The sequence below is a fragment of the Schistocerca gregaria genome, chromosome 1, assembly GCF_023897955.1.
Source record: "Schistocerca gregaria isolate iqSchGreg1 chromosome 1, iqSchGreg1.2, whole genome shotgun sequence".
Lineage (NCBI taxonomy): Eukaryota > Metazoa > Arthropoda > Insecta > Orthoptera > Acrididae > Schistocerca > Schistocerca gregaria.
The window spans coordinates 377610615-377630430 of record NC_064920.1 but is presented as its reverse complement, the minus strand read 5'-3'; the positions used below and the strand labels follow the sequence as shown (position 1 = coordinate 377630430).

Below are 19816 nucleotides of genomic sequence, written 5' to 3'. Positions count from 1 at the left end.
TTATATGCCAACTAGCTCTGCCAATGACAAAGAAATTGAAGAAATGTATGATGAAATAAAAGAAATTATTCAGATAGTGAAGGGTGACGAAAATTTAATAGTCATGGGTGACTGGAATTCGGTAGTAGGAAAAGGGAGGGTAGAAAACATAGTAGGTGAATATGGATTGGGAAACTAAAGAGGAAGCCGCCTGGTAGAATTTTGCACAGAGCACAACTTGATCATAGCTAACACTTGGTTCAAGAATCATAAAAGAAGGCTGTATACATGGAAGAAGCCTGGAGATACTGACAGGTTTCAAATAGATTATATAATGGTAAGACAGAGCTCTAGGAACCAGGTTTTAAATTGTAAGACATTTCCACGGGCAGATGTGGACTGACCACAATCTATTGGTTATGACCTGTAGATTCAAACTGAAGAAACGGCAAAAAGGTGGGAATTTAAGGAGATGGGACCTGGATAAACTGAAAGAACCAGAGGTTGTACAGAGTTTCAGGGAGAGCATAAGGGAACAATTGACAGGAATGGGGGGAAAATACAGTAGAAGAAGAATGGGTAGCTTTGAGGGATGAAGTAGTGAAGGCAGCAGAGGATAAAGTAGGTAAAAAGACGAGGGCTAGTAGAAATCCTTGGGTAACAGAAGAAATATTGAATTTAATTGATGAAAGTAGAAAATATAAAAATGCAGTAAATCAAGCAGGCAAACAGGAATACAAATGTCTCAAAAATGAGATCGGCAGGAAGTGCAAAATGGCTAAGCAAGGATGGCTAGAGGACAAATGTAAGGATGTAGAGGCTTATCTCACTAGGGGTAAGATAGATACAGCCTACAGGAAAATTAAAGAGACCTTTGGAGAAAAGAGGACCACTTGTATGAATATTAAGAGCTCAGATGGAAACCCAGGTCTAAGCAAAGAAGGGAAAGCAGAAAGGTGGAAGGAGTATATAGAGGGTCTATACAAGGGCAATGTACTTGAGGACAATATTATGGAAATGGAAGAGGATGTAGATGAAAATGAAATGGGAGAAGAGTTTGACAGAGCATTGAAAGACCCGAGTCGAAACAAGGCCCTCAGAGTAGACAACATTCCATTAGATCTACTGACGGCCTTGGGAGAGCCAGTCCTGACAAAACTCTACCATCTGGTGAGCAAGATGTATGAAACAGGTGAAACGCCCTCAGACTTCAAGAAGAATATAATAATTTCAATCCCAAAGAAAGCAGGTGTTGACAGATGTGAAAATTACCGAACTATCAGTTTAATAAGTCACAGCTGCAAAAAACTAATGCAAATTCTTTACAGACGAATGGAAAAACTAGTAGAAGCCGACCTCGGGGAAGATGAGTTTGGATTCTGTAGAAATGTTGGAACACGTGAGGCAATACTGACCCTACGACTTATCTTAGAAGCTACATTACGGAAGGGCAAACCTATGTTTCTAGCATTTGTACACTTAGAGAAAGCTTTTGACAATGTTGATTGGAATACCCTCTTTCAAATTCTGAAGGTGGCAGGGGTAAAATACAAGGAGCGAAAGGCTATTTACAATTTGTACAGAAACCAGATGGCAGTTATAAGAGTCGAGGGACATGAAAGGGAAGCAGTGGTTGGGAAGGGAGTGAGACAGGGTTGTAGTCTCTCCCCGATGTTATTCAATCTGTATATTGAGCAAGCAATGAAGGAAACAAAAGAAAATTTCAGAGTAGGTATTAAAATCCATGGAAAATAAATAAAAACTTTGAGGTTCGCCGATGACATTTTATTTATGTCAGAGACAGCAAAGGACTTGGAAGAGAAGTGGAACGGAATGGATAGTGTCTTGAGAGGAGGATATAAGATGAACATCAACAAAAGCAAAATAAGGATAATGGAATGTAGTCGAATTAAGTCGGGCGATGCTGAGGGAATTAGATTAGGAAATAAGACAAGGTAGTAAAGGAGTTTTGCTATTTGGGGAGCAAAATAACTGATGATGGCCGAAGTAGAGAGCATATAAAATGTAGACTGGCAATGGCAAGGAAAGCGTTTCTGAAGAAGAGAAATTTGTTAACATTGAGTATAGAGTTAAGTGTCAGGAAGTCATTTCTGAAAGTATTTGTATGGAGTGTAGCCATGTATGGAAGTGAAACATGGACGATAAATAGTTTAGACAAGAAGAAGAATAGAAGCTTTCGAAATGTGGTGCTACAGAAGAATATTGAAGATTAGATGGGTAGATCACGTAACTAATGAGGAGGTGTTGAATAGAATTGGGGAGAAGAGGAGTTTGTGGCACAACTTGACAAAAAGAAGGGACCGGTTGGTAGGACATGTTTTGAGGCCTCAAGGGATCACAAATTTAGCATTGAAGGGGAGTGTGGAGGGTAAAAAACGTAGAGGGTGACCAAGAGATGAATACACTAAGCAGATTCAGAAGGATGTAGGTTGCAATAGGTACTGGGAGATGAAGAAGCTTGCACAGGATAGAGTAGCATGGAGAGCTGCATCAAAGCAGTCTCAGGACTGAAGACCACAACAACAACAACAACAACAACAACAGTTTTTACTTTTGATGTGTTTGGTAATGTCCCTTTAATTATTTCTGTTGCTTTATCATCAAGTCCAAATTCCTTTATTAGGTTGCTCAGTGTATTTCTATTAACTGTGTTGTATGCCTTTCGAAAATCTAAAATAGTTATCAAGTATTTCAAGTTTCTGATTTTCTTGATTTCCATTAGGTTATTTAGAATCAGTATTTGCTCTGCACAAGACCTTCTCTATTTTCTATTATATGACATTCAAACTACTGTGTTCCTGTTTGTCAGTAATACGACTTGTTTTCTACAGGGTGGTCAGCTTGCAAGGATGTTGCAATGGAGGCTGTGCTGAGAAATGATTGATATGATAAAAATTCAATATGTTGCATTGTTTCCAAGTTATTTAGCACTGAAGTTAGAAACTCAGGTTGTTGCACGTAAAAATTCAAGCAGCCCGTCAGACAGTCTCGCGAAATGTTTTCTTTGCTTGGTTTCCTAACTTAAATCCACCCCGTTTCATAGAAGGCACATTTTAACTGGTTATGAGCATTTGAAAAAGAGGTAATGCACGGACTCTCAGAAGTCTGTGCATTATCACACTGTAGTGTGTGCAAGGTCTTGAATGTGTGTGCACAATGACCTGACCATCTAACTTTAACACTAAATAACTCTGAAATAAAGCAAATTATCAAATTCTTTTCTTAACAATTATTTTTCAGCTGAACCTCCCTTGCAACGTCCTCACAAGCTTTTCAGACTGTTTCTGACCACCCTATATACAGGCAAGCACTCAGAAACAGTTACATTAGCTAATACTAATCTGTGTGGCATAAGAGTTGGTCTTAATAAATATTACAACTTAGTGGGAAAGTTAAGGTACAAGTAATATTTTGTTTTCTTGCTTTGGCTTTAGTTTCCACATAGAAATTGGCTAATCACTCTTCCTCAATTTGGCACAAACAATGATACACGTCAAAATGACACAAAAGTGTGGCACAAAGAAGCTCATTTATTTCACTAAAGTATTTGCACTCACTCTAAAATCTACTCTGCTCTCCACGACTGATTGTAAAGTTTTACCAGAAATGTTTGCATATTATTTTCTTACCTACTTAAATGTTTCCAATTTCATTTTTTCAGCACTGCAAGGACTATTTAATGTACATACACTGATGGAAGTGGAAATGCACTGTGGATCATCAACTGTTATGTACTAGTTTTTCATCACAGGATGTATGTATCACAGAAAATACTTATGATGGTCTAATAACTAAACTGCCAACTATAGCTATAGAAGAGAGTGCCTCTTTTATGGTGTCTAACAAGATGATGAACATGGTCATGTGTTGAACTCACTGTTTATTAATAACAACCTTCGATTACTGGCTGGAAAGATAGAGCGCCAATACAGAATGCGCAATTGCCCGAGACTGACTTACAGTGGACCAGCTGAAGTGCAACTCATATGAAAATTGTTCCATAAAGGAAGTTCAGTGGCAGTGGAATTTGTTCATAAATAATGTCTTCAGTTATTTTAGAGGAGAATGCACTGGAGAGGAGATGAATTCTAGTAATCAGTGAAGAGAGACACTGTTTCATATTTCTACCACTAAACTTCTACATACAAGCAGAGCGGTAAGCTGGACAGTTACTAATTCCGACCAACAGTTATTCAAGAATAAATGATAAGTGCTTTGCCAATCCACACAACATTAAGCTTACCATCCAGTCATACGTTATACTCTATAGCCTTTTTTTATTTATTTATTTATTTATTTATTTATTTATTTTTTTTTTACAATTGATTATGGAGCTTTTGATTCACTGAGCATGTGTAAACCATCTCAGAATTTTATATCTGACCTCCAGCTTGATCCAAATAATTTTCAATAACACCATGATGTAGGACAAAAAGGATAGGATACAGCGCTCAGGTAAACATTCAACGTTTGACTGAAAGTTAATGAACTCCCTGTGCTTACATGTAATATTAAGCAATCTATTATGAGTACTTCTATCCCCTATACAAAATATTCTAAAAGTTTCATGTGGTGCATGTTCTTATTTGGATAACTCCATCTGCCTTGCCTATGAACTATGACATGAATATGCTCATTGTAATATGCTCATTCCATTGGCATGAATTTAAACAAACTAAAATAACAAGAGCACAGTGAATCATCAATACTTAGCTACATTACACAACTCAAAACACTAAAATTACTGACTTCAGTTTGATCATTCTTGTAATATCACAAGTTTATTTCTTACCAACATTCTCTATTGTAACACTTTAGTCTGTTGGACAATAAATACTAATATAAATGCAGAGAGAAACCCTTACAAGATCTCATTTCAAATATGAAATAAACATCATGTCCCAAACTATTTAACAATCCAAATGAATTTTTCACTTTGCAGTGTAATGTGCATTGATTTGAAACTTCCTGACAGATTAAAACCTTGAACCACTTCAGGACTTGAATCCGAAACTTTTACCTTCTGCGGGTAACCACTTTACTGACCGAGCTCTCCAGGCACAACTGATAACATGCCTTCACAACATAACTTCCAACAATATCTCTCTCCTAACTAGAAAATTCATATTTCTTCCGCCAGCAGGACTAAGTATACAGGAAAACTCATACAATCAAATTACCTTCCATTAGGAAAGTGGTTGCACTCAACGACTGTGATATGGCTTTTGAAAGTACTAGGACATACATTGATACTATGAAATAGTGCACTGATAATGGCAAGGCACTACTTAAAATCTAGATTTGCTTACTAAAACCTGCTGTACTCCACCTTTTTGAAACCCATACAAATGTTGGGAGGAAGGCGAGAGGTTATTGCAGAAGTAAGATGTGAAGGCAGGTCATCAGTCTTGCCCGGGTAACCCAGTTGGTACAGCAATTGCCTGCTGAAAGCAAAGTTTCCAACTGCAAGCCCCAGTCTGACACACAGTTTTAATCTGCCAGGAAGTTATTTACACACCATTTTCTGGAAATTCTAGGTGTGCAGCTGGGTGACTTTCCTGCTCTTCCTCAGGGTAGGGTACCTGCCCCTCTAGTATTTATGTGGGTAACATGTAACTAAAGTTTAAATATTCTACATGGAGAAAGGGAGGACTTGTTAACAAGCGATAAATCACAGTAACATAAAGTGAAATAATTATTCTAATGAAAAGTTCAGCAGGGACAATAGCTTAAAACTAGCAACCTGTGTATCTTATGATTAAACTGCTGTACACATACCTAATTCACATACAACTGGTATAAAAAACACAATACATCAAATATTTCATTGTGCAGAGACATACATTCTTTGAACTATGTGTCAACTAATTGCCACACAAACACTTGGTGTTCCTTGATGAAACATTTTGTGACATCATATCACAGAACAGCAATTCTTAAAATAATAATCATGATGGAAAAGCTTGTATGACAATGTTGTTATATTGAAAGATGCTAAAGTAGATCAAATGGGTTGAAGGCATGACAGTATTGTGCAAAAAACAATTATTTCTCAGCCAAAGTATGTAACAATCAGTGTTGCAGCTGTCATATGTGAGCAAGAATTACTGGGGTGGAAACATAACCATACTTTAACACAACCCATTATTTGAATTACATGACAGTTTATGTCAAGTAGTGAAATAAGTGTTTAGACTTAAATAGTGAACATTTCTTCATTGTTTTTTGACCAGCAATACACCTTGTATGTCCCAAGGCAGGGTGCAGGATTTCTGAGGGATCAGGACTATTACAGTCTTCTTCTGCATCAACAATGTGTGTATACACCGTGCAAAGTGGTTTTGTTTCTAGAGTCTCATGTCACGTTTTGCCCCACAGTCATACACATAATGTAAGTTTTGGTGGTACTTTGTTAGCACAGGTGAGATCCAAGGGGCACACAATATCAAGAAATCAAACTTGACTGACGCAACTAAATGCAGGAGAGACACGGGAAATTTACACAGGTAAAGTTGTCACCTTTAACCATCAATCCTCCCCAATCTTTTCTACTATAACATGGAGCAGTTCATATTCAGCTCGACACAGCTGTCCACCGCGTTCTCCCCAAATGCTTGCCATTTTGCTTTCCACTCAAAAGTTGCACGCAGCTTCACACCACTGTCACACTCCTGATCAGTTTACATTCACTTCACAAATCAGTGATTAGGAAGACTCCACGTTCTATTTACTATCAATCACTTGTGATGTTTATGTTTTCCCTAAGAGTGTGAGTACTTGGTCCAGAGATTGGGGCAAGTGTTTGATGTGCAAACACATCCTTTGAACTGCAACACAGTTGTGACAAATTCAAAATGAGTGTGCCTTCTGCATACTATTACACAGTATCCTCTTTGAGTCTAGGCAGCAAATGCACTCAATAATTACTTGCTCTAGTCTACTCGAGCCAACTCGGCCAATCACTGAAATAGTGTGTGCAAAAAAGGAAAGTCAACTATGCTACAAACCCAAAAATATATCTGTAATATTGGCTTTAAGTTAGACAAACTACATAACAAAATAACTAATATGGTAGACTTAGATTTCAGGATATATCCTGCTCACTGTAATTCCAATGTTTTATTGCAACTCCTTCACAGATTAGTGTTGACCTTTTGGGTGTTCAGCCAAGTTGCAGATCAATTTTTATGCACAATATTTGTTTATAGCCAAGTTCAACTCCCACCATCCACTATCCCCTTAGATGCTCATTTACTTTTCAGGACCTGCATTGCTATATTGTGATATGTATATTATCTCTCCATATACCAGGTCTGTTGGATGAGATGGCTAACAATATCTTAATACACTGGATGCTGGGCACCAAACCCTGTTTGAATTGAAACCTCTATTTCCGGTGACAAGATTTTCTGACATATCTGTTCTGACAGATTCATTAACTACACCATCCCAGAAACTTGGCTTTCACCAGTATCTACATATGTATCTATATCCTGTAAACCATCTTATGGTGTGTTGAAGACAGTACTTTGTTAACTGGGATTAAGGAAGGGCCTAAAGAGCTTATTTACTAGTCCCTCAGCGAAAGGGTAGTTCATCTGGAATTGGTGACATGTGTCTGAAATTTTTTTAGCCGGCAAAAATGCGTAGGAGTAGTAAGAATCAAGGCATTGAAAGCATTCTAATGCCAGAGTTGAGAAATAATTTACAGATAAGCGAAAGTGCGTGGATCAGGGCAGTAAGCAGGTCAGAGTAGATGAAGGTTTTCCCAGGTCTCATCGGTGCCAAGTGAAACCACATCCACATCTGACATCCCAAAGACCTGATTAACGTGAGGACAGTTACGGAGAAAAGAATGCCTTGTAGTTAGGAGATTCAGAACTGTAAAAGCAAGAAGGCTAAAAAAGTAATGTACATCAGATAGACCTTGAATAACAAAACAAGATGAGAGAAACAGTTAAGGCAGCAGGTAGATGCCCACAGGGCTCTGCGTACAATAGGAGCCGTCCCTCCCACAGCCATCCCACCTGCCGATCTGTTATACCCAAAGTGTTAAAATGAGGAACAGCACCCACTATTCAACAGTGATACGCTGTAAATGGGATATAGGTTGCTGCAGACAAAGAGTGAAACTGTATCTAAAAGCAATTAAGAAAGATTAAAAAGGGGATAACAGAGGCAGTGCCCTTGAGATAATTTAAAACATTATATCTGAGAATAAAATCCACTTTCACAGAGAAAACGGAATCCATGGTGGTGGCTCATTACATGAAATAAAGCAGAGGGTTGTCTGCTACAGCTGATGTGGATGTGATAGAGGCTGGTGGATTCCTTCTAGGATGGACAGAGGGAGGAGTGCCATGCAGCAGTAGTCTCACTGATAGTGTGTAGTTTATTAGAGGAGGCAGTATAATACCACATGATGTTCCATCTTCAGAGTGAATAGAGGACTTATTTGTACCGGGGATCATAATAGAAAATGTGAGGAGAATGATCTCATCTCTAGCCAAAAGACTGGCGAGTTCATTCCCTGAGATACATACACGACTTGGGACGTTGTGTGAGACAACTGAGGAGGGAGGGCAACAAGGTCAGAGAGAGGGTCATGAATAGCAAAGTGACAAGTGGCATGTAGGCTGCTCATCAAGTCACTATGAAATTAAAATGCAGTCAAGTGAGACCTGCACAATAAAAAGTAGGACTCTGTTAATGGCTAACAGCTCTGCCATGAAAAGATTATACAGGGTGACCCAAACTGTTGCGACAAACTTTGAGGTGTTGTAGAGGGTCTTTGGATGTAATTTCTGGACACAATTTGTTGCTCTAATGACATTACAGACCATCAATGTTACAGGCACCGGTGCCTGCCAAAACGCCACCCCCTTCGCAGCAAATGTGCCTTTGTACACTTACGGACCATAGGCAGAACATCTTGCAAGGTTCTTTGTTTTTCAGTGATAGCGCCAGTGGAAAATATGGGAAAAACAGCTGCATAGCAGGCCTTGTACCCTATGACTGATTTTGCTCTGTGGCCCTGGTGGATGAATGTTTCGGATGCGGGTTTCCATCTGTGTTTATTTTTCTCCTGTACAGCAAAAACATTTGGAGATTTTAGAGGGTCCCAAGAGAAAAACTGGATATGGAAACCCACGCATGAAACTATCGTACATGAAGGCAACATACCATCACACTCATAGCCAACAAGACCTTTCTACGTGGCAGCTAGCTCCATCTTCCCCAATGGCAATTGTGGCAGTCGCCTGTGATCATCGAATAACAAACAACATTGAGAGATGTTCTGCATATGGTCTGTCAGCGTATAGTCATATTTGCTATCAAAGGGATGGCCTAGTGGCAAACACTGGCACCTGTAACTTCGACGCTCTGTACTATTGTAGGATAGCAGTTTTGGACACAGGTACATCTCCTCAATTCATTCCTCCAGACAATCTCTACAAACTCTCAAAGTCTGTCACAGCATTTCTGGGACATCCCTTATGTTCACACCAATAGAAGCTGCTATTGGCTGGTGGTAGATGTAAAACCATATATCTCCCTATCCACAGTTTTAGAAGTGTCAGTGCAAATGACACATCCTGATACTCTTGAAAATTGAAAGGAACAGATGTTAATCAGTCATGGGGCTACTGGAACTTTAGGACCTCAAAACACATTGGTCCTAATTAGGGGATTGTGTACTAACCAAGGGCACATACATGGGAAAACAGAGAGAGTGCATTCTTAGGAGGTTAGGCAGAGCTACCAACAGAGGGCTGCAAGGCAGAGCTACCAGCAGAGGATTGCCAGGCACATTCCAACAAGAAATCCTGAAAGAGAGCAAGTGTCAGTGGTTTGAAGCTTCTTGTGTGATAAGTGGAATGATTAGGAAACTGTCAGATGGTGATTACATAAGTGAGCAACAAATAGTACCATCAGAACTGAAGATTTCCAAATCAGTAAGGAGAATCTCTGCTGGGCTAGTCCGGAAGGTGCCTGTGGCCAGGTGAACTCCACAATGATGGACTGAACTTAATAATTTGGAACCTAAAGGTGCTGCTGGGCCATAAATTTGGCAACCATAGTCTAATCTGTAATAGACCTAGTAACTACTGAGGCAAGCAGCCCAAGTTGCACCACAAGAGGTATGGGCAAAGAAAGTGGCTGCATTAAGCCTCTGCAAGCAGTCTGTCATCAGTTGATGAATACGGGGCAGCCAAGACTGCTTTATATCAAAGAGGAGTCCCAAAAACTTGGATTGTGCAACACTGTGTGTCCAAGAAGAGTTCTGTTTCAGAATAGACCATGGCACAATGACAGAAATGAGGGAACTAGAACCCATGAGAAAGGGTCCAAGAAAGGGGGGCCTTCAGATGAAGCCTGAGAGCTGGTATTGAGCTGCGGCTACAGAGTGAGAGCTGTACCAATTGTACAAGTTGTCAACACACAGTGCAGGGGTAACGAGCAGCCGACAGAGCTCTGCAGGTTGCAGTTGTCTTGGGTCCAGAAAAGCTGAAACTGGTACTATCTCTAATCCAAAACAACGAGCTGGGTAAAGGTTGACAAAATTGGAAGGGAACCTTGGAATATCAGGTGCGGAGGCTAAGTAAAATGTGATGGTACCAAGAAGTGTTGTATTTCTTAGGTAGGTCAGAAAAGCAGTGGGACTCGTGTCAGGTGGTCTGGGTAGCCAAATCATTTGCCTGAATTATCAAGAATGTTATTCAAACCAATTGCAAACAACTGTGACTTGGTGACACGGCACATTGTCATCCGTAACAATTCCACCATTTCTTGAGAACATGAAGTCCACAAATAGCTACAAATGGTATCCAAATAGCCAAACATAACCAGGACCCGGTCCTCTGCATGTAAGCACAGCCTATACCATTACGGAGCCACCACCAGCTTGCGCAGTGTGTTGTTGACAACTTGGGTCCATGGCTTTGTGGAGTCTGCATCACACTAAAATCCTACCATAAGGTCTTATCGACTGATGTTGGGATACATCTGACCAGGCTTCAGTTTTTCTTGTTGTCTAGGGTCCAACTGATATGGGCACGAGCCCAAGCGAGGCACTGCAGGCAGTGATGTGCTGCTAGCAAAGGCACTCTTATCTCTAAGCTGCTGCCATGGCCCATTAGTGCCAAATTTCACCACACTGTCCTAACGGATACATCTGTCATACATCCCACACTGATTTCTGTGGTTATTTCACATAGTTATGCTTGGATGTTGGTACTGAGAAATATACGCAAATGCCGCTGCTCTTGGTCATTAAGTGAAGGCCATTGGCTACTGCTTTGTTGGTAGTGAGAGGTAATGCTTGAAATTTGGTATTCTTGGCATATTCTTGATAGTGTGGATCTCGGAACATAGAATTCCATACTGATTTCTGAAATGGAATGTCCCATGCTTCTAGCTCCAACTACCATTCTGCATTTCATAGTCAATTAATATGGCCACAATCATATCAAAAACCTTTTCACATGAATCAGCTGAGTACAAATGACAGCTCCACCAATGCACTGTCCCTTTACAATTAGTGTACACAATACTACTGCCATCTGTAAATGTGCATCTCACTATCTCATGACTTATCACCTCAGTGTATGCGCAATATGTTACATTTGTTTAAGTTGGGAGTCAATTGACAATACCTAAAGCAACTGTCATTCTCTGCAAGTCTTCCTGCATTTCGCTACAATTTTTTAGCATTGTGAGTTCCCTGTGTACAACAGCTTCATATGCATAAAGCTTCTTAGAAATTTCGATGTTATCCAAAAACTTGTTTAAATATAATGTGAACTGCAACAGTCCAACAATGCCCCCAAGGGGTGTACCTGAAGTTAGTTTCAGGCACAAAAATTTCTCTCTGTTAAGAATGACATGCTGTGTTCTGTTTTCTAGAAATTCTTCAATCCATTCGTACAGCTGGTCTGTTATTCTACATCCTCATATTTTGTTTATTAGGTGGCAGTATGGAATTTACTGAATATCTCCCAGAAGTCAAGGAAGATTGTGTAAATCTGGGTGCTGGTATCTATTGTTTTTTGAGTCTTGCAAACGGACAGAGCTAGCTGGGTTCCACATTATCTTTGTTTACAGAACCCATGTTATGTCCTTAAGAGGAGATTTTTAGTTTCTAAAAATGGCATACTACACAAACAGAAAAAAATGTTCCACAACTCTACAACAGACCAATTCCAGACACACAGACCTATAGTTTTATATAAAAATAATTCCAATTAGCTGCTGAAAGGTTTATTGATCCCGTAATATAGGTCTAGTTCAGCATTAGTTCTGTTTTCTAGTACGGGCTGCAGTTAATACAGAGAGTACACATATTGTGTACTTGGTGGTAGTTTAAGTAAAGGATGTTTGACAAATTTCATTTACATTTAAGTTTTCTTAATGTATGTACATACTGCATCTTCACGAGGTTGTTTTTTCTATCCATTGTGAAATGTTTCCTACTTAAAATAATTTTGACAGCTGGTTTGAAGTTTCACAGCTATTGAACATACTTCAAAGATACTGTATGTTTACATTTATTTATACATTAAAGTGCCAAAGAAACTGGTAAAGGCATACGTATTCAAATACAGAGAGATGTAAACAGGCAGAATATGGTGCAGCAGTCAGCAATGTCTATATAAGACAACACGTGTCTGACGCAGTTGTTAGATCTGTTACTGCTGCTACAATGGCAGGTTATCAAGATTTAAGGAAGTTTGAACGTGGTTTTCTAGTCGGCGCATGAGCAATGAAACGCAGCAGCTCCAAGATAGCGATGAACTGGAGATTTTCCCATACGATCATTTCAAGAGTACACCGTGAATATCAGAAATCCGCTAAAACATCAAATCTCTGGCATCCCTGCAGCCAGAAAAAGATCCTGCAACGACAACTGAAGAGAATCGTTCAACGTGACAGAAGTGCAACCGTTCCGCAAATTGCTTCAGGTTTCAATGCTAGGCCATCAATAAGTGTCAGCGTGCAAACCATTCAACAGAACATCATCGATATGGGCTTTCGGAGCTGAAGGCCCACTTGTGTACCTTTGATGACTGCACAACACAAAGCTTTACGCCTCGCCTGGGTCTGTCAACACCGACATTGGACTGTTGATGACTGGAAACAAGTTGCCTGGTCAGAAGAATCCCACTTCAAATTGTATCGAGCGGATGGATGTGTTCAGGTACACAGACAACCTCGTGAATCCATGGACTTGCATCATGTCAGCCGAGGTCTGTTCAAGCTAGTGGAGACTCTGTAATGGTGTGGGGACTGTGCACTTTGTGTGACATACTGAACCTATGACTTATCTTAGAAACTAGGTTAAGGAAAGGCAAATCTAAGTTTGTAGCAGTTGCAGACTTAGAGATAGATTTTGAGACAGGGGTATGAAAGGGAAGCAGTGGTTGACATGGGAGTGAGACAGGATTGTAGCCTATCCCAGATGTTATTCATTCTGTATATTGAGCAAGCAGTAAAGGAAACAAAAGAAAAAATTGAGAATAAGAATTAAATTCATGGAGAAGAAATAAAAATGTTGATGTTTGCTGATGACATTGTAACTCTGTCGGAAACAGCAAAGGACCTAGAAGAGCAGTGGAACGGCATGGAAAGAGTCAGAGTCTTCAAAAGATGATATAAAATGAACATCAACAAAAGCAAAACAAGGATAATGGGATGTAGTCAATTGAAATAAGACAATGCTGAGGGAATTAGATTATGAAATGAGACACGTAAAGTAGTAAATGAGTTTTGTTATTTGGCAAGCATAATATCTTATGGTGGTCAAAGAAGAGAGGATATGTAATGTAGACTGGCTATGGCAAGGAAAGCGTTTCTGAAGAAGAGAAATTTTGTTAACATTGAGTACCGATTTAAGTGTCAGGGGTCTTTTCTGAAAGTATTGGTATGGAGTGTGGCCATGAAATGGAAGAGAAACGTGGACGATAATTAGTTTAGACAAGAAGAGAATAGAAGCTTTTGAAATGTAGTGCTACAGAAGAATGCTGAAGATTAGATGGGTAGGTCACATAACTAATGAAGAGGAAATTGTGGCACAACTTGACTAGAAGAAGGATTTGATTGGTAGGAGACATTCTGAGGCATCAAGGGCTCACCCATTTAGTATTGGAGGAAAGCTTGGAGGGTAACAATCGTAGAGGGAGACCAAGAGATGACTACACTAGGCGGATTCAGAAGGATGTAGGCTGCAGTAGTTACTCAGAGATGATGAAGCTTGCACAGAATAGAGTAGCATGGAGAGCTGCATTACACCAGTCTCTGGACTGAAGACCACAACAACAACATTAATACAGTACTAAGGAGTATTTTTATTCACATTAATATAGAAACGAAATCAGAAAAATGTATGGACATTTTGTATATAATTGAAATATACATCTTTGATAAATTTTGTATGATAAAAATATTTATGACATATGAGGAAACAAAGAATTATTAGGCTTGCGGTATGTTAAATATAGAGAAGAACTTAAAGAGATAGTTATCTTCAAGGAAGGATTTTGCTGTTATGGTGTAATCTGTGCCATGTTTGTAATTTGTATCTCAATGCTCATAGCTATGTTTTGATTTTCTTATCATTTTTTAAAAACCGTGCCATTTACATGGTATTATAAACATATTGATGTTAAAAAAAGAACAATAACAAAACTCATAAAATTTTAACCACAGTAATACTGTGTTCATCTACAATGCAAATGTCGCCTGATGTCTAAGTTACTCAGTGTGGATGTGAGTTGAATGACAATTATCTCACACAGGAAATAACATTAATCTATATAGTATACCAATATATAGAATAAATTTTAAACCATATTGGCTTGTGAAGGTACATTTAATTACTATATCATAGACGATGTATAGGTTGCTGCCTGTAATTGTTATGTTTGTAACCTGTGGGTTTTGGTTCTATATGGTTCATTGTCTTAGAATGTCAATAAAACTTTCTAGAGAGAGAGAGAGAGAGAGAGAGAGAGAGAGAGAGAGAGAGAGAGAGAGAGAGAGAGAGAGAGAGTGTCCTTTTTTTAAAGTATGTTCATTTAAAAAACTTTGCAGTCAATAGAAAAATCCACAAACAGAAGGAGTAGGTGTGGGCAGCATAACAGCCAGAAAAAATAGCCGATATCTTCTTAATCAATCAATGGAAAGAGAGAAGAAAAGTTGCTACTCACCATATAGCGGAGATGCTGAGCCGCGATAAGCACAATAAAATGATTGTGTGAATCTTAATTGTGCCTATTGCAGCTCAGCATCTCCACTATACGGTGAGTAGCAACTTTCCTTCTCTCATATTGTTATGATATCTTCTTAAATAAGATAGAAGAAAAATTTTCCGTGCAAAAAACCACTCTTAAACAAAATCATCTATTATTACGGATATGCAGCTGTTAAATTACACCTCACTAAGGGAACAAAGCTAGCCACCCAACTAACCCAGCAAGAACTTTTACATTACACTGAAAAATAAAATTTATCATAGAAATGGAAATGAATAAGTCCACTGCCTTCTTGGACCTAAAAATAAGCAATATTAACAACATGCATACTTTCGAAATATACAGGAAACCAACAAAAACTGACACTATAATAAATTAATACTTGTGCCATCCAAAACCTCAAAAATATGCCTTTTCAATGCAGAATTATACATTTACCATTGGAACAAAGATGCACACAAAAATAACTAATAACACTGAGCTACATAGCATATAAAAATAACTTCAACCCAAAAAGGAAAGGGACATTTAGCATTTTGGCCTTCTTTGTGTCATCCTCTGTTTTGATGTCATTATGGTCACAGAGCATCTGGTTAGAGTGCTATTTTCGTTAACTGATTTAACATAAGACTGAAACTTCTTAGTATTTTACTTTCAAATTTGCTGACTGCTTCCCAAATGACTGTCCTTATGCTAATTTTTGCTTTGTTCAAGTTTTATTTGCCTGTGAAGTTTTGGCTACAGTTAAATTAGCAGTGACGCTCGTTGTTTTTGTGACAGCTTTCTAACATGGCTTCTGAACTACAGTAAGTGTTTCCCATCCCTCACAACTTTGCTTTGTGCATGCCTGTTTTAAATGTATTGCGCAATACTTGAACTTTTTACATTTATGCTCAACACTGTCAGTACTGGAGATGAAACCAGATCCTGTTTTAGTTGAGTGTCCTCAAATGTTTTAATATTATGCCCCACGCAAAACATTCCATGTTCATGTTGAATATGGTACACATCCAGCTTTCTGAGGTGTGTATCACATTTAACATTACATACAAGACTTTCTATCTTTGTTGACTGTTGTGAACCAGTACAATGGCATGCAGAAGTGCAAGAAACATCAACGACACACCCAAATAAAAGAGCCAAGCAAATCAATGGTCACCGAGCACTGCCCTGAATATAACAGAGAAATTAAATACAGTGACAATATTTCATGGTACAACTGGAAGGTTTCAGGGACAGCGAAGCTGTGGAACCCATTGGGGGGGGGGGGGGGGGGGGGGGGGGGGAGGAAGAAGAAGAAGTTGGAAAACCTAATACACCTGAATGGGTGTTACAATTTAAACAAGGCTTGGGGTCTAGCACCCAATTTATTAAAATATTGCAGGCCACTTCACCCACCACAGTTGGCAAACACAGAAAGAATGTATTTCATGGAGTAAGAATGCAGGGCAGGAAAAAAAAAGAGCATCTATGGGTGTAGTCTGGTTGGAATTTAGGTAATTAGTGCAAATACAATATAGCATCTAACACCTACAGAAGATGATGGGATTGATTGTTGAAATATTGTTCATAAAAATGGAATCATCATAAATAATGCTGAGGAAGGCTACACAAGTTCTGTCCTTCACATGTATTGTATGAAATTAAATATATGTGTAATGTCAAAAATAAGCTGTGTTTATTGTATTAATACCTAGGACATTTCAAGCTCCTGGCATAGTTCGAATTCTCGTTCTTTGAAAACTACATAAATTTGCCGAAGTTACTCCCAAAACAGAATTTGATGTGCAAGATGTGCTAGAGAATGAAAAAGTTTTTATTTTATTAACGACTGTAAATTTTTTGAGTTATGCATTGCACAAGACTTAGCACCCGAGGATACATGAGATGCACTGATACCACAGATCAACAAAGGACGCAATGTATAATATGGGAGTTTCTTTTACAAGGGTAATCATTAAGCATAAATTAACAGTTAGTGGTAATTCAGTGCAATTTTATGGCTTTTTGATTTCAGCATGTGTATTTCCAAGTTTTTTTGTGAAATAAAAAAAGGGTGGGACAGTTTGCTGAAGGAGCAGAACAGCTGGAAACTGAGATATGTGGTTGTGAACAATACAAGAAATGAATCCTGAATTTATTCTCCCTCTCCGCACGCGCGCGTGAGTGTGTGTGCGCGCGTGCGCCCGTGCTTGTGTTTGTGCGTGTTAAACATTCTTGCACCAAGAATGGGCAACTATGATTAGATTTTTAAATTGGATGACTGGATCAACACAGTTAATCCAGTCACAAGTTAGTATCAAACAAACAATTCGAAGGCAAGGACAAAAGCTTATAACATGTACTTTTATGGAAAAAGCCATTTTACAATGACAGCGCTGCTGAGGAGGTGGAACACAGCAGAGACTGAAAGAAGAGTGACATCAACTGTAGTTCTGAGCCTGCCACTGAAATGCATTTAAGTGTTTCAACAGGAATATTATTGTTTCAAATAGCAGGCAATCTAACTCGGAGTTCAAACATTCTAGTCAGTAAATACACAACCAATACATTCACGCAAAACATTCTTGACAAAATCAGTTTTTCCCTGGATGCAACATCTCACAATATAGCTGGAGCAATATTTTCGGCTATAAAGATAAGAGGTAGGCTGTATACTAATGGGCAGATGCGTACAGTCCTCCTGCTATTCAAAATCTTTCCTACACTCATTTGACATTGGGTTGTGGCCATTTAAAAAGGAATCAAGTTTAATGCTATGCTGTAAACAAGAAAAGGCAGCCTTCACTGTTAAGGCCACTAAACTGCATGGAATGGTGGAGATGTGACAAGAGAGATGTAATGGAGTTTGACAGTGAAATAGTCAGTGTTTTGTTAGTCTACAGAGTTTCCACAAGTAACACAAAGCCAGCATTCCAGAAGAAATGGTAATATATTATTCTTAACCATCTGCTAAAGTATCAGAATTAGCCATATACTAAAGTCTCAAACCTGTCGTACAGAATGAGAGTTCTGGTGTCAATCTGCAGAAAAATGATACACTTGGAATAGAGCAGCAATATAACTTCTGTGTATGTTTCTAACAAGGATAACGATATATATATATATTGAGCAATGCAACATAATAAAGCAAGAAGCAAAAATAATTGCACATGAAGTGGGAACGCTAAAGCTCTGGACCTGTGGAGAGTAAACCGTACTTCTGCTAACTTTCTGCCATATTGCTACATAGTGCCAAACATCAGTAGGCAAAGATCACACAATAGTATCATGTAGCTCTGTTTGTGCTAATGCAAAACCCAATATTCTGTAATCAAGGTTTATAACAAGTTACTTAAATATGTAGTATGGTTATATTTTCACTAACACCAAATATAAACACATGACCTTTGATTGCTACACCATGCTGGCAGTATGTGTTCAATGACACTGGTCCCAGGTTCAATTCTTGGATACCAACTCCAATTTTTATGGTGACACAAAGGTCTGCAACAAGGTCTACTTATCCATATGAAATGAAATAAGAATCCTTGCTAATTAATAAGGAGTGAAACTGACAGGAAAGCAGCAAAACAACATTAAAACTAGCCTTGCAGGAGAACGATATGGTATTTATTACTTACCCTAGTAGCATCATTCCAAAAAAGAAACATTCAAAAATTTTAAACTGACGTTAAATGGACTACATAGAAACCCAAGAATAACCCAACACGGCCAGCTGCCCATACCGGTCTTCTGAAGTCTCTCACAAGCAGGTCTGGTTAAACAGTAGTACGATTTCCTTGATGGGTAGGTAACGCTTTCTAAATTCTAGCAACATTGTTGGAAGTGGGGAGGTGTAAACTTTATTGCTAGACGAAACTTCATACTACATTTCAGTGCGCAGTGTGTTCATGTGCAGGATATAGAGTAGAGATGGAGTAAAGAGATCCCTGACAGCTCTTGCCACTGCTGTCAGCTTTCAACAGTGAAATGCACATGGCTGCAGGCTAAAACAGTAGCCATCCACACAGTTGTGACAACAGTGAGGCATTCACATAGACATTTACAAAATCGTCTTACGTTATTGATAAAGGAAGGCATATGAAGCTGCTGCACCCAACCCACTACAACTGTCATGGATTAACTTATATCAACACAACTATAGAAACATAGAAATACAACATAGAAACTGTTACCTGAAGGCTTTCCAAACTGCACCAGAACTGTTTATTCACACACATTAAAGCACTCACCAATTACGAAGGGTCAGTAATTCATTTATGTTCTCTAACAATAACAATGCACACCATTAAATGGCACATGCAAACAAAAACTCAGGTTGAAAGCTTAAATTTTCCCCTGTCTGGATCATAAAATGATGTCTTTATAAAAGGTATAAATCACGTCTTCATAAAATATAGCCTCACGAAAACGGAAATACTTCATAATCTTCATGTGCGACCACTTGTGTCGTCAGCTAATAATCACCATTTTAGGTGAACTGGATGGTGTAGGTATGTGATACCCATTCTTAACCTATTGCACCAGACATACATGTGTGCCTTTGAAAAATTAACATTCTC

At 38.8% G+C, this 19816-nt stretch overlaps 1 protein-coding gene across 2 annotated transcripts in view; it reads right to left on the bottom strand.

Annotated features, from left to right (window-relative positions):
* LOC126347901 (WD repeat-containing protein 20) overlaps positions 1-19816 on the bottom strand; it is a 66695-nt gene that overhangs the window by 10989 nt on the left and 35890 nt on the right. The gene's annotated exons all lie outside the window — the stretch shown is intronic.